Below are 14,641 nucleotides of genomic sequence, written 5' to 3'. Positions count from 1 at the left end.
GATGAGGAAAGGGACACAGAACTTCCACATGCTGCTGGTGGGAGTATTTGTGGTACAGCCTTTTGGAAAATGGTTTGACATTTTCCACTAAAGCTAAATGTATGTCTTTTCTATGCCCCAGTAATTCTACTCCTGAGAAACGAGGACTTATGTCCACCAGAGGGCATGTACATGAACGCTCCATTCACAATAGTCCCAAACCAGAAGCAAGTCACATGTTTGTCCACAGTGGAATGGAAAAACTGCACCATATTCAGACCATGGAATATTACAAAGCAGTGAAAAAGGATGAAGTCTGGCTAACCACAACAACATGAGCGAACCCCACAGGCACAATGATAAGCAGACATACTTACCTGTGGAACTGTGTTCATATGAACTTGAAGAACAGGTCGAACCAATCTAGGGTGAAAGAAGATGGAAGAGAGGTTGCCCATGGAAGGCAGTAAGTACTGGCTCAGAAGGGGCACAGTGAGGCTTCTGGATGATGGAAATGTTCTGTATCTGTATCACCCAGTGTGATTACATGGGTATAAATATATTTAAAAATTCATCAAGCTTAAGGCTTAAGGCTTAAGATTTGTGTACTCTAGGGCAATCCTCTTGGATCCCCTCCCTCCTTGGGAGCTTTGTACTATCACTTTGCTATCACTCAATAAACTGCTTTGTTTCCCACCAAAAAAAAAAAAAAAAAAAAAGATTTGTGTACTCTATATATGTTACACTTCAATGAAGGGAAGGAAGGAGAGAAGGAAGGGATGGGGGAGCTCTCCTTTTTCCCCTCCCTTTATTCTTTCCTTCTTTCCAAGGGGCAGAAGGGGAAGCAGGGAAAGCAGGGGAGGGAACAGACCAAGCCAAGTCAGACATCCAAGGGGCAGGAAGGGTCCTAGGAGTGAGTACTAGGAAGGGAACCTTCCTTGACCACAGGGCATTATGGATATGAATGCAGGCTCAGGACCAGACAGACCTGGGCATGAATCCAAGCACCTATAGAGCCCTGGGCAACTCAACCTCTCTGCACTTACACTTCTTCATCTGACAATGGGACTATAACAGTATCTGCCTGGAGGACCTGGATTGGCAGCAAGTGACATAGCTATGTGGGTTAGTATCTGTAAAGCATTTAGAAAAAAGCCTGGCATCGGACTCATGCCACATAAATGTTTGTTAAAGAAATAAATGCATTAAACAATCAACAAACACGGGGCCCAGGTGGCTCAGTCGGTTAAGCATCTGACTCCCCCCACTCGTGCTCGCTCACATGCATGCACACTCTCTCTCAAATAAATAAATAAATAAATCTTTTTATTTATTTATTTATTTATTATTTTTTTTTTTTTAAAGATTTTATTTATTTATTTGACAGAGAAAGAGAGAGAGAGTTCACAAGCAGGGGGAGAGGCAGAGGAAGAGGGAGAAGCAGGCTCCCGGCTGAGCAGGGAGCCCGATGCGGGGCTCGATCCCAGGACCCTGGGATCATGACCTGAGCCGAAGGCAGCCGCTTAACCGACTGAGCCACCCAGGCACCCCAATAAATAAATCTTTTTAAAAAACCAACAAACAAATCAATGAAATGCTCAGCACAGTGCCTGCCACATAGCAGAGGTGCCCACATAATGGCAAGAGCTAACATTATGTGCCTGTCGCTGGGGGCCAGGCCCTGGGGCTGCAGTGTTAACGCGCCCAGTCTCAGCTGACTCTATGAGCCAGGCACTACCATCACGTCCAGTCTGCAAACAGAGGAGAAATAACTGGGCCCGAATCACACAGTTAGTAAATGGCAGGCTGGAGCCCAAAGCCAGAGCTCTTGGCCACCACTTCTGCTTAAACACTCATCATATTATCAAGAGGTTTCGAGTCTAATACCCACACTCTGCACTGGCTTTGGTCCCTAAATTCATTCTCATCCAGCTGAGCAATAAAAATTTTTGTCCTTGAAATATTACTTCTACAGAGGACTTATTTAAAAGCCTGTGCATGAGCGCCTGGGTGGCTCAGTTGGTTAAGTGACCGCCTTCGGCTCAGGTCAAGATCCCGGAGTCCTGGGATCGAGTCCTGCATCGGGCTCCCAGCTCGGTGGGGAGCCTGCTTCTCCCTCTGACCCTCTCCCCTCTCATGCTGTTTCTCTCTCTCTCTCGCTCTCTAATAAATAAATAAATAAAATCTTTAAAGAAAAAAAATTAAATAAATAAATGAATATTTAAAAAGATGAGTAAAAGTCTGTGCACAGTGAATATTTCATTAGCTTTGCAAAATAACCCTGAAGTAGTTAAAGGCAACAAACCAACATCTTCACAGCATGTAACAGTTTACAAAGCACTTCCCAATGCAATTAATTCTCACAACTATCATGTAAGGTTAAGTATGACGTCAGCCATTATGATTCCCTCCTACAGCTGAGAAACAAACTCAGAGAGGCTAAGTGCTTCTCCCTGCTTGCATTCTGGTGGGAGACAGGGGGCACCTGGGTGACTCAGTCGGTGAAGCGTCCGACTCTTGCTTTTGGCTCAGGTCAAGATCTCAGGGTCGTGAGACTGAGCTCCACACTGGGCTACGTGCTTAGCACAGAGCCTACTTGAGGTTCCCTCTCCTGCTGCCCCTGCCTCAGCTCACTCTCTCTCTTTCTCTAAAATAAATAAATAAATACAATCTAAATATAATCTTTTTTTTTTTTTCATTTTATTTATATATTTGACAGAAAGAGAGACAGCAAGAGAGAGAACACAAGCAGGGGGAGCGGGAGAGGGAGAAGCAGGCTCCCCGCCGAGCAGGGAGCCCGATGGGGGGCTCGATCCCAGGACCCCGGGATCATGACCTGAACTGAAGGCAGACGCTTAATGACTGAGCCACCCGGTGCCCCAATAAATAAATAAAATCTTTAAAAAAAGAATACAGCAATACATGATAATAATCTAAGTAACTTGCCCAAGATCATGTAGTTAGTGGTGGAACCAAGATTCACACTCAGGTCTGACTGTAGGATCCATGCCCTAAACAACTGGGTCAGGAAGCCATCATCTGGGAAGAACAATTAGGGTGAGGGGCTACGAAGTGATGGGGTAGGAGGGGGTGACAACGGTATATGGTTGAAAGGTGTCTGCAGGAAACAAGGGGACAGCCCAGCAGGTGGATGGGAGAGGGTATTCCGCAGAAGAAACTGCGCCATGGTAGAGACAGACAAGCAAACAGACGATGACAAACCAGCAGGACAAACACTGGGATGGGATGGGGGGTGGGGGGACACAGATGGAGGGATACAAACAGGGGCCTGCAGCCCAGAAGTGGCTTCCAAGAGAAGGTGGCGTCAGATAGGGGTGGGGTGGCAGGAAGAGCACGTTCTGGGCACAGGGGATGGCATGTATCAAGACGCAGAGGTAGAAGAGAGAAGATGCTTTTGAAGAACCAAAAAGATGCTCAGTGTAGCCAGGCCTTGGACAGTAGGTGGGCATGGAGGGGTGCGAGGGAAGAAATGAGCAGGTGGGGAAGCTGCTGGGGGCCACACCATGCCGGACCACGTTCTTCCAGCTCAGGAGTCAGACTTCATTGTAAAGGCAGCGGCCATGGGGATGCGGAGTAAGGGTTTGTGGGACCTCTCGGTACTTATTTTGCAACTGCCCGTGAGACTGTAATTATTTTAAGACAGAAAGCTTTGAAAAAAGCAGCAGGATGTCTCTACAGAATTTTAAAGACCTTTTCTTAAGTTCTAAGTAAATGAAAAATAAATGTCCACCTCACCCCAAATGAACTAGTGCATTTAATAAATACATATATGCGCCTATAGGCGCCAGGTGTCACCCCACACACTGCGGGCACAGCAGAGACAAAGACAGACAGCACCCCTCCATCGTGGAGGTATGTTCCCACGAAGGAGATAGACAATATGCAAACTCATAACATTTAAAATAAGACAATCTTAAATAATGGTGAGGATGTGAAGGAAAAGAAACCTTAAATAACACTTACCCAGATTTCAGGAAACAGTTGTGGGCCTCCCCTCTCTAAGTCTGAAAACAGGCTGTTCGGCTTCTGGAAGGTTCTTGGAGAAATATGCCAATTGCCCTAGGGGAAACAAACCAGAAAAACCAGCCTGTGGGTCCATAGGGTGTGGGATCTGGAGGAGGAGAGACAGAGGGATCGGGTTAGCCTGGGGCTCAGGGGAGCCTCGCTACCACTTCTACCTACTACCTCTGGGCCTCGGCCCCAGCAGGTTCCTTTACCTGGGATGCTTTTCTCAGCAGGTTGGCAGGCAGCAGCTATTCACTGAGCACAGCCCGGGCACCTGGCATGGGTCGTCTCATTTAATATCCCTGTTCTGGCTCCTCATAACCTGAGACGTGGTTATAGCGCCCAGCTCCACGGTTGCCTGAAGTACCTGGCAGGCACGGGGTCTCCTTCCTGTCTGTAGCCGGTGCCCCAAGCACTTACCTGCCACAGAGTGCTCAGAAGATGTCCGTTACAGGGGCACCTGGGTGGCTCAGTCGGTTAAGCGTCTGCCTTCAGCTCAGGTCATGATCTCAGGGTCCTGGGATCGAGCCCCACATCGGGCTCCCCACTCAGCGGGGAGTCTGCTTCTCCTTCTCCCTCTGCCCCTCCCCCTTGCTTGTGCTCTAGCTCACTCGCCCTCTCTCACTCAAATGAATAAATTAAAAAAATCTTTAATAAAAAAAAAGATGTCTGTTACAGGAATGAATGAATGAACTAGCTTTTAGGCTTAAGCAAGAGCTAGATTTTCCTGCTAATTCTCTCCCCAAAGGCACTCCTGTTCTTACACTTAAATCGAGCATCAGATGAGGAAGGGAGATGGGGCAGGGGCCAAGCATCTGGAATTACCCAGGGTCCCCCAAAACTTCAAATAATCTGAGTTTCATCCTAACGGCCATTTTCCATGCCAAAGAACCAGAATATTATTTTCTGCCTCTTTAATCCTTTTTAAAGGAGTTATCAAGGATAAGGCCCTTCTCCTGGATAGCCCCTTCCCCTGGGGCGTGAGAATGTGCCAACACCACGCCTACAAACTACGAGATTCAAGCTATGAGTCCATCCATGTTAGAAAGACGCAGAGAAGACAAAATGGCTGGAAGGATATTCTCCCAAATTCTCTATGAAATGCGAGATACCAGAGACTTTTCTGGATTTTCCCAATTTTCTGCCATAAATATGTGTTGCTTCTGAACTCTGAAGAAAGTTCCCTAGTGTATGTGGAGGCCAGCAGAGTGTCTCTATCTCTAAGTAGGAGGGTCTTAGATTCTGGACCGTTGATTGTTTTTCTTTATTGTTTATGTTTTAAAAATTTTCGGTAATGAGTATACATTGATTTTAAGATCAGAAAAAAAAGGTCATGATTTTAAATTATAACATGGTGTGCCGACACAGGCTCATTCTGGCTGGGGAGAACTGATTCTGCATGACTCTGGCAGCCTGAGATGGGCCATAGTGGGAGCAATGACACCCCAGAAAGTGGCAGATGCTACCCATGATGGATTTTATTTTCCAGAGAGCTGGTTAACAGCCTACCACTGGATATACAATATGATTCCAGGTAGGTTTTTTTTTTTTAAAGATTTTATTTATTTATTTGACAGAGAGATAGAGAGAGAACACAAGTAGGCAGAGAAGCAGGCAGAGGGAGAGGGAGAAGCAGGCTCCCCGCAGAGCAGGGAGCCCGATGCGGGACTCGATCCCAGGACCCTGGGATCATGACCTGAGCCGAAGGCAGCCGCTTAACCGACTGAGCCACCCAGACGCCCCTCCAGGTAGGTTTTTTAAAAAAACGTTTCACCGAACAAAAAGATCACAAGGAAATCTAGCCAAAAGTCAATGATCATTGTCTCTCGGTGGCGGGGCTGTGGGACTAGAAGTAATTGGGTTTTGTTCTTCCTATTTTTCTGTATTTTTTAAAAGATTTTATTTATTTGATAGAGAGCACAAGAGAGAGAGCAAGCAGAGCGAGGTTGGAGGTGGGGAGGCAGGGGCAGGGCAGAGGGAGAGGGAGAAGCAGGCTTCCCGCGGAGCAGGGAGCCCGATGCAGGGCTCGATCCCAGGACCCTGGGATCATGACCTGAGCCGAAGGTAGACGCTTAACTGACTGAGCCACCCAGGTGCCCCAATTTTCTGTATTTTTAACATTTTCCATCCTGAGCGCATTGGTGCTTTTATAACGAAAAAAATTTTTAATTAAAACCAATTTTGCTCTCGATCCCCAGAAGAAGAGTGCTTTACCTCGAACAGCCCTGGCCCCGTGTGGCCCACCAAGCCCATGGGGCTGAGGTCACACTTAAGTCCCATTCCACTGACCAACAACCAGGTCTTGTAATCAACAAAATGGACAAAGGGTAGTATGACAGGCTGAGGCAATCCCCAGCTACCCATGATGACGTGATGGAGGACTGTTTCCAACCCTGTGGACTGTGCCCTTGGATGGGCTGGGCCCCCAAACTCTCCCAGCTGAGGAAGTGTGCTGGCAGCTGTGGGGTTGGAAAGTCTATCACCTGAACTGTGTACACTGGTCCTCAGGGGACTCCACCCCTTGCTTGGTCTGATTTGGGATCAGGGTCGGTCTAAGAGGAGCTGAGATTCTCAAGTATGTCTGAGAAGCTAAACTGGTTTTAAGACGGAGTGCTGGATTCCCGCAGTGAGAAAAAGACCAGTGGTCAGGGCCAGTGGTAACTCCATGCCCTGGGGCCACCTAGTGTGCAGAGAGCTGGTCCAGCGGCACCCAGGGCCTAGGAGGTCACTGATGGACGGAGTAACTTCCGGATATCACGGGTCTCCTGGGGATCTGTCCCTGTCCAGGTGCTGTGAAGACACCGAGGGACTCTGAGAGTCCAGCACTTGACCCAGAAGAGCACCAATTGGCAGGGAGAGAACATATACATAGTGAGAGCCAGCACGGCGAACGCTCACCCATGGCTGGACTGCAAAGCCTGGGCCCAGGATAGACGAGCATTACGTGGGCGGTGGCATGATGGTCTATGATTGTGAGTTTTATCTAGCCAGCTACATTACCTACCGCCAAAGAAAATGCTGGCTGAGCTGTTATTATCAGTAGTGGGGGTAGAGAGCCATTCCACAACAGTCGTCCTTGGCTCTGCAGGCACCCACACTAGGTGCCCAGCCCATGTTTGTTAAGTAACGCTGTAAACGACTCAGCAGGATTTCTTCTTGGGGAGATGAAAAGTCCCCAAGTCAGCACCGAGGAGAAAACAAATATGATCAATATCATCCTGGAACGTCCTTTAAATCATCCTTAAAACTCCATGACCTGAGCTTTTAGGAGATCACATGCAAGAATGAACTTCTTTTGTGTTTCTTTTTTTTTTTTAATAAAGATTTTATTTATTTATTTGAGAGAGAGAGAGAGCATACATGAGTGGTGGGGAGGGACAGAGGGAGAGGGAGAGGGAGAAGCAGAGCCCCTGCTGAGCAGGGAGCCCAATGCGGGGCTTGATCCCAGGACCCTGAGATCATGACCTGAACCAAAGGCAGATGCTTAACTGACTGAGCCACCCAGGCGCCCCTGAACTTCTTTACACGGCAGCCCATTATGGCCTTTTTTACCCCTTGGAGCAGCCAGTAAAGGCCAAGGTCAAATTTGATGTGAATGTATGTGTATGGGGCAGGTGGGGAGAGGTGTTCTCTTTCTCTTTCCTTCTTTTTCTGGCGAACTGGTTAGAATTGAGGTATTTTTTTCTTTTTTTTTTTAGAGAGGGGGATGGAGGGAGGGGGAGAAGAAGAGGGAGAATCCCAAGCAGACTCCATGCCCAGCGCAGAGCCTGATGGCGGGCTTGATCTCACAACCCTGAGATCATGACCTGAGCTGCAATCAAGTCGGACACTTAGCTGACTGAGCCACCCAGGCACCCCTACAGTTGAGTTTTTAAATGAGCCTGCAGTATGATAACAGAAGCATCCCTAGTGGGATAACAACGGTATTATGGGAGGGCTGGGGACTAACTGTTCTGGAGCCAAGGAGAAAGAAAAGCATTTGGTTGAAGAAACCCTTCACAACAAATAGAGCTACAGCATCATTCTTAGGCCAGAAACTCTGAAGATGGTAGTTCACAGTTCATACACACACACAACCTTGAGATGGTCCTAGAAGGGAGGATTCTAGGCAGTCCCAGTTCACTCCCCCACCCTGCCCCCCTCCAGCATTTTAGGAGAGAAACCCATTCATTCGATACCTCTCTCTGGAAGTTAAACTGGAAGCCACTGATCCCTGTAGCTTCTCAGGAGGTCTCCATGGCAACAGTTCCAACACAGAAGAATCCAGAGCGTTTCGGACAATCCCACTACAGACCAGAAGAAGAGAGGGATGTTGGCACAGAGGGAAAGTTCCTATCCCATCTCACTTCAGCAGCCTGGAGGATGGGCAGGTGGTGGAGTGGGGGGACAGCGTGCCATTGGGATGGACGCTCAGGTTGTATGACATTCCGTCCACATTACGGTTGCTTCATTCCTCCCCCACTAGCACCCTGGTGCAAGCCAACATCATCTCAGGTGGATCCCGGCAGGAGCCTCCCCACCGGACTCCTGCTCTGTCTGTTCTCCCCAGTAGCTGTCCACCACGCTGCGGCCAGAGAGCTCCATCTCCACCTGAAGTCATCATGTCCTTCTCGGCTCCAAACCTCCACTAACCCCCTTTCCAGAGTCACAGTTCTTCCAGTGGTGCCTGCGCTATATGCAATCTGGCCCCTAGCCTCTCCACCCTCCTCCCCCTCTCCCCTTCACTCGCTCTGTTCTAGCTGCACACCCTCCTCGCTGCTCCTGGAGCCCATCAGGCACGCTCTCACCTCAAGGTCTTTGCATAGTCTGTTCCTTCTGCCCGGAATGCTCTTACCGCAGACAACCACATGGCCAGCTCCCTCACCTCCTTCCTATCTCTGCTTAAATCTCACAGATCAGTGAGACCACCCTGCCCCTGCCTTTCATCCCAATCCCCTTTCCCTGGCTCCTCTGCTTGGTCCCTGGCACGAATCACTGTCCGACATACTGGATCATTTACTTGTTTACACCCGTTGCTTATTGTCTATCTCTTTCTGCCCTTATGCAAGCACAGTAGGCACTTATAAACATCTGATGAATGAATAGTGGTTTCTACTTGGGAATAACTAAAACATAAGGGAGGCACATTTGCTGAGGAAGGAGGTAGGGGGGGAAATGGCAAAGTTTGTTACGGTTTACTTGATCTGCTGGTTTTCAAACTGTCCCACAGGGCCCCAGGGATTTCTCTTACTCTGGTGGGCAAGAGGAGATACGATGGGGACCCTCAATGCCTCACCTTCAAATTATAGCAGTAAATAATCCAGCAAGACCACTTTGGGGGTATTATCCCTCCAAAAGAAATGAAAGCAGGGTCTCAAAAAGATATTTGTGCACCCATGTTCATAGCAGCATTATTCACAATAGCTAAAAGGTAGAATCAACCCGAGCGTCCATCAATGGATGAATGGATGAACAACAACAAAAAAGCAATATATCCATACGATGGAATATTATTCAGCTTTTAAAAAAGGAAAGGAATTACACCATGGAAGAACTTTGAGGACATTGTGCTAAGCGAAATAAGCCAGTCACGGAAAGACAAATACTGTCTGATTCCACTCACAGGAGGTACCCTAGAGTAGTCAAAATTATACAGACAGACAGCAGAATGGTGGGTGCCAGGAGCTGAGGGAGGGGGAAACGGGCCGTTGTTGAATGGATACAGAGTTTCAGATTTGCAAGTGGAAAAGTTCTGGTTGCAGAGTGATGTGAATAGGCTTAACACTACTGACCTGCACACTTAAAAATGGTTAAGATGGTAAATTTCATGTTTTTTTTTTTTAATTTCATTTTTTAAGTAACCTCCACTCCCATGGTGGGGCTCGAACTCACAACCCGGAGAGCAAGAGTCGCACGCTCCACCGACTGAGCCAGCCAGGCACCCCAATAAATTTTATGTTATTTTATCACAATTAAATTTTTATAAATTATAACAGTGAATGTTTGGTAAATCTTAGCCACAGGGCTCCCCTTTCCCCCCATGGTTTCATTTCTTCCCAACAGTCCTCCAGGGTAGGTGCTGTTATCCCCAATTTACAAGAGGGACACAGAGGCCCTAAGAAATGAAGGTCAAAGCCACAGGGCAAGTAATGTGGGATTTGAACACACCTGGGTCTTAGCCCCGAGGCAGCCCTCTCAACCATGATGCTGCACGGCTCTCTTTAGTCTAGTCGATGTCCTGGGGAGGGCCAGGAGATCTCAAACACAAACTGAAAGCCACCAGGTTAGACGAATCTCACTCACTCCCATCTGTGCACAGGCTAACACCCCACTTCTCAGCCTGCCCTAAGCACCTCTGGGACAGACCTAACCTGCCTTCCGGGGTCATTTTCCTCCAGTCCCCTTCTTCCAGCCAGGCCTCAGCCAAACCGCACCATTTGCTGCTTCCTGCCCATACCGGGATTCCCACCTCAGGCCTCAACTCCTGCTGACCTCTAGGTGGGTCCTCATGTCCAAACGGTATTGTTTTTCAAAAGCACAGTTTCATAACAAAATCAGCAAAGATTTCCTGCGGGCTTACTCTCAGGAACGCATTTCAGCCTCACAACGCTCACAAGGAAGAAACTGTCACTGTCCCCATTTTACAGATGGGAAAACTGAGGCCAGTGGAGGTGACAGCCACCTGGCTGGCAGTGCCACGATGCAGCCTGCAGGCCTGTGTGACTTCAAACCCCGAGATATTCTCCACTTTACAAAGGGGCCCAAGGACTGCCATGAGCCTCCCTGGATTTGTTCAGCTGACCTGGAGCCTGCTGCCTCTAAAGCCCCCAGGCTTCGTCTGGGCAGCCCCCTCCCCAACGGCTGCTTGCCTAAGTGCCGGTCTCCCAGCCCGGGAGGGTCAGGGTGAGAGTGGACGAGGCTCAGGACATCAGTGCTTCCCCCGGTGGCCAGCAGAAAGAGCAGAACCGCCTCTCCTCCCTCCCAGCAGACCCTGCATGACTTTCTTCCCACACAGCGGGCTACAGGTTTACTTGTTTGTGGGCGATCTGTCTAGAGAAAGCTCCACCAGGGCAGTGGCTTTTGTGTCTTTCCTTGATGTACCCTGGAACGGTGCCTGGCAGTGTAGGTGCTCACTCCCTGTGTGCGGAATGAATGAATGAATGAAGGAACGAATGCGTGAACACCTACCCCTACAACAGCAAAATGACTTCAGCCTTATATATTTTTTTCACTCCACCCTCCTGCCTCAGCCCTATATACAAATAAATAAATAAATATAATATTTATTTATTTATTTATTTATTTATTTGAGAGGGAGAGCGCGCGCGCAAACACATGCACAGGTGGGGAGAGGGGCAGAGGACCCTGAGATCATGACCTGAGCCGAAGGCAGATGCTCAACTAACTGAGACATCTAGGCACCCCTCAGCCTTACATTTTTGAAGGACAATACAGTTTTATATAAAGTGAGGTTTCCATATTTGCTCAAGAGGTACTCCTAAATGTAGATTTCATCCCTCAGCACCTCTCAGCAAACTCAGTCCAGTCCTGAAAGTCAGGAGGGTTACATTAGAGGTGGTGGACAGGGTACAGGCAGAAATTACCCCCCAAATGAGTATGCAACTCCCTCCGGAACTAAACCTCCCACACTCCTGGGGATGTCTCATGGCCTGGGGTTGGGCTCAGATCTGAAGGATAAGGAGGTGTTAACCTGGGAAAAGGGAGATAAGGGGGGAACGGTGGTCTAGAAGAGCATGTGCAAAGGCCCTGAGGAGGGAGGGGGCAGCATGCCTCAAGCACAGAGGGCTACTGATAAAGTGATCTGAGATGTAGCTGGAGGTATAATAGGCCAGACTGTGCAGGGCCTTATGGCCCATATTCATGGGTTTTGTTCTTTGCCCTAAAACGAACAGGAAGCCACAGCAGAATTTTAAGCAGAGGGTGGTACAGCTGAATTGGTCTGATTGCCCAAGTGGAGGGTGGCTAAGTAGAAAATGGACTGATGCCCCCCCTTCTGCCCCCTTCTGCCCACTAGAACATATTCAAGGCAGCAAGCCCCCCCCATCTCATCTGCAGCCTCAGTTTATAATGTATAGCAGTGTTTACAAAACACACAGGCCAAAAAGGACCCGGTGATAAATCTCACGACGTTTCTCAGGTCTCACAGGTGCGGGCCCAGGTAGCTGGCTCCACCTTTGCGGTCTGGAGCACCAGCGCAAGGAGACATGGTTTCAGGCTCAGGAGAAATTCTCTAGGCTCCAGCCTTCATGCGCTTTCCATGCTGAGCTATGGCAACCTACTCGGTCAACGGTGCCCATCCAGTTGCTCCTGGGCCTTTGGTCGAAAAAGCAAAAAGGCTCCCAGAGCGCCAGACACAGGGCCTTTGTGTTCTCAGCTACTTTCATCCTCACGACAACCTCAGAGACAGTATTTTACACATGAGGAAACTGAGGCACAGAGAGGTCACGTGGCTTGTCCAAGATGACTCAGGAGGCTACTAAGCTAGGACCTGAGCCCACATCTGTCTGCTACCACGCACGTGACAGCAAGCGCTGTAGAAACTGAAATGCTGTGTGGCAAAATTCCATTTCTCGACCCTGGCAGGGGGCCTCAGCCCCCTTGCCTGGAACTCGGCCACCCCCACCTCTGCCTCTTACATTTCTCTACAGAGAGTGGGAACAGGTTACCAACAGGGTCGCTGGAGCCTCTAAATAACTATGCTCTAAATAAATCCACCCTTGCTTACTCCTGATTTGGCAAGGGCCTCTGCTGGAGGCCACACTTTGGACCATGCTTTACCATTTAAGAAGCATTCTGACACGATATAATCAATGCCATACACTTTTATGACACCTGTTGAATGATAAGTGAAACAGAGGCCCACAGAGGTGATGTGACATAACCAAGGTCACACAGCGAGGAAGGGGCAATGCCAGCTTTCCAGACTCTGATGTTAGTTTAGGGCTTCTTTTGGACCACCCTCTACCCACCTAGCTCCTCCCCACCAAATCCCTGGGGAGTCGGGAGAAAGCTCAGGCTGGCTGGGCATCTCGAACAAGGCCCACGAGGGTTTGACACTATGAGGTTCAATCTCTCTCTGCCCTCTGCACATACTTCACAGTTGGTAAGATTCCAGCGGTTGGTCCTCTCTGCCCAGCCCTCCCCACCCCTCCACCCCCCGAATGGAGAGCAGTGTTTTGTCCCACTCTTCCTAGTGTAGTCCCCAAGGGCAACACTTCTCTTGTTCAATGCTGTATTTTCAGTGCCTAAACAGTTCACACACTGGCACACGGTACGTGCTCTGTGTCTAATAAATGAATGGGTGCCCCTAAAACTTAAAGGGGTTTCATGTTTTCGGCAGTGAAATGAGTACTGAGTCAGGGAAAAGAGAAGTAACATGTTAACTCCTACTCTGTGTTAGGCAGTAGTCTCTAGGCCAAGACCCAGAGTCTAGGCCCGCTGTGCTCTCCGGGGCAGAACAGAGAAAGGATGCAGTGAAAGCCTACTTTGTCCCTGCGCCAGGCACTGGGTCAGCCTCCGGAGTCAGGTAACCCAGGTTCTGAAAATGTTCTCCTTCCTAGGGGAGCTGTCTTGGGGAAATCATCTCTCTGAGCCTGTTTACCTCACTGTATAGTCCCCCCAAAAGTTAGTATCAGTTCTTCTTTCCTGCTATACCAACAGGTGGCAGAGTGAGAAACATGGCCCATCTGTAATTGAGGGCCTGGGCTTTTTCCCAGAAGGAATTCCCAGCGCCCTACTGGAATTCTCAGTTTGAATGTGTGCTATGAGCTCACAGGGCTGTAAGGGCAAGGAGAAAGGGGGTGAGGAGTGCCGGGAGACCTTCCTCACTGGTCCGTGGAGGGGCTCGTGGGACAAGGGTAAGCCCAGTGACCCTGGGTAACCTTGGGCAAGTTCCTTTCTCTGCCCGGACCAGAGCAGCGTCCTCACTTATCCAGGAAGGTGCTGGGCGATCTTTGCGGGCTCAGAGCCCGAGATGGAAGGCAGGAGATGCCTGGGTACTCCGTCCGGCCTCAGTTTCCCCATCTGCCGCCCTACGTAATTCCTAAGGGCACTTTCCGCTCTAAAAGCAACCAAGGAACAACCAGGCAGCCTGGACTCCTGGCAGTCAGCGCGGGGAGCAGCGTGCGGCCACTCCTTGGGCGGCCTGGCGCCCACGGGGGGGCGGAGGGCGGGGTGGGGGGCAAAGGCCCGCGGGGTCGGGCCGGGCCTTGCGGGAGCAGCCCTCGTGAGGCCGGCGGTGGGGAGCGGCCCCGGCGTGGGCGAACCCCGCCCGCGGCCCATTTGAACCCGTGTTTCCTACCTGGCGGCGGCGGCAGCGGCGGCAAAGGCTCGGACTCCTCCCGCCCGGCTCGCCCCTCGGCCCCGCCCCCGGGCTCGCCCCGCCCCCTCGGCCCCTCCCGGCCGATTCCGCAGCCTGCACCGCCCCGAGCTCCCGGCCGCCCCGCCCCTCCCGCTCGGCCCCGCCCCTCCTCCCCGGCTCGTCCCGCCGCCTGCGCAGACCGTCCCGGGCGCGTGGTCCGGGCTTCCGGGCCCAGTCTCACGTACTGCGTGTCCCAATACGGCTCTTCTCGCCGCCACCCTGCGACAGGGGTGCCGGCATCAGGAAGTGACGGGCCAACCCGGGCGCGAAACGCGG

At 50.2% G+C, this 14,641-nt stretch overlaps 1 protein-coding gene across 3 annotated transcripts in view; it reads right to left on the bottom strand.

The window, feature by feature from the left end:
* The window catches only part of TMCO4 (transmembrane and coiled-coil domains 4), an 88,256-nt gene extending 73,889 nt beyond the window's left edge, over positions 1 to 14,367 (bottom strand). Inside the window, exons 1-4 of one of the 3 annotated variants that reach the window (XM_032392303.1) lie at positions 14,306 to 14,367; positions 8,184 to 8,291; positions 3,964 to 4,111; positions 357 to 402 (exon numbers count right to left, since the gene is read on the bottom strand). The gene's annotated coding sequence lies outside the window, so the exon portion shown is untranslated. The remainder of the gene's footprint in view (positions 1 to 356; positions 403 to 3,963; positions 4,112 to 8,183; positions 8,292 to 14,305) is intronic. The other 2 variants (XM_032392292.1, XM_032392313.1) reach the window with 2 other exon arrangements.
* Between the last annotated feature and the right edge of the window lie 274 nt (positions 14,368 to 14,641).

Source organism: Phoca vitulina, unplaced genomic scaffold, assembly GCF_004348235.1.
Source record: "Phoca vitulina isolate PV1807 unplaced genomic scaffold, GSC_HSeal_1.0 scaffold2, whole genome shotgun sequence".
NCBI lineage: Eukaryota > Metazoa > Chordata > Mammalia > Carnivora > Phocidae > Phoca > Phoca vitulina.
This window is presented reverse-complemented; position numbering and strand designations above follow the sequence as displayed.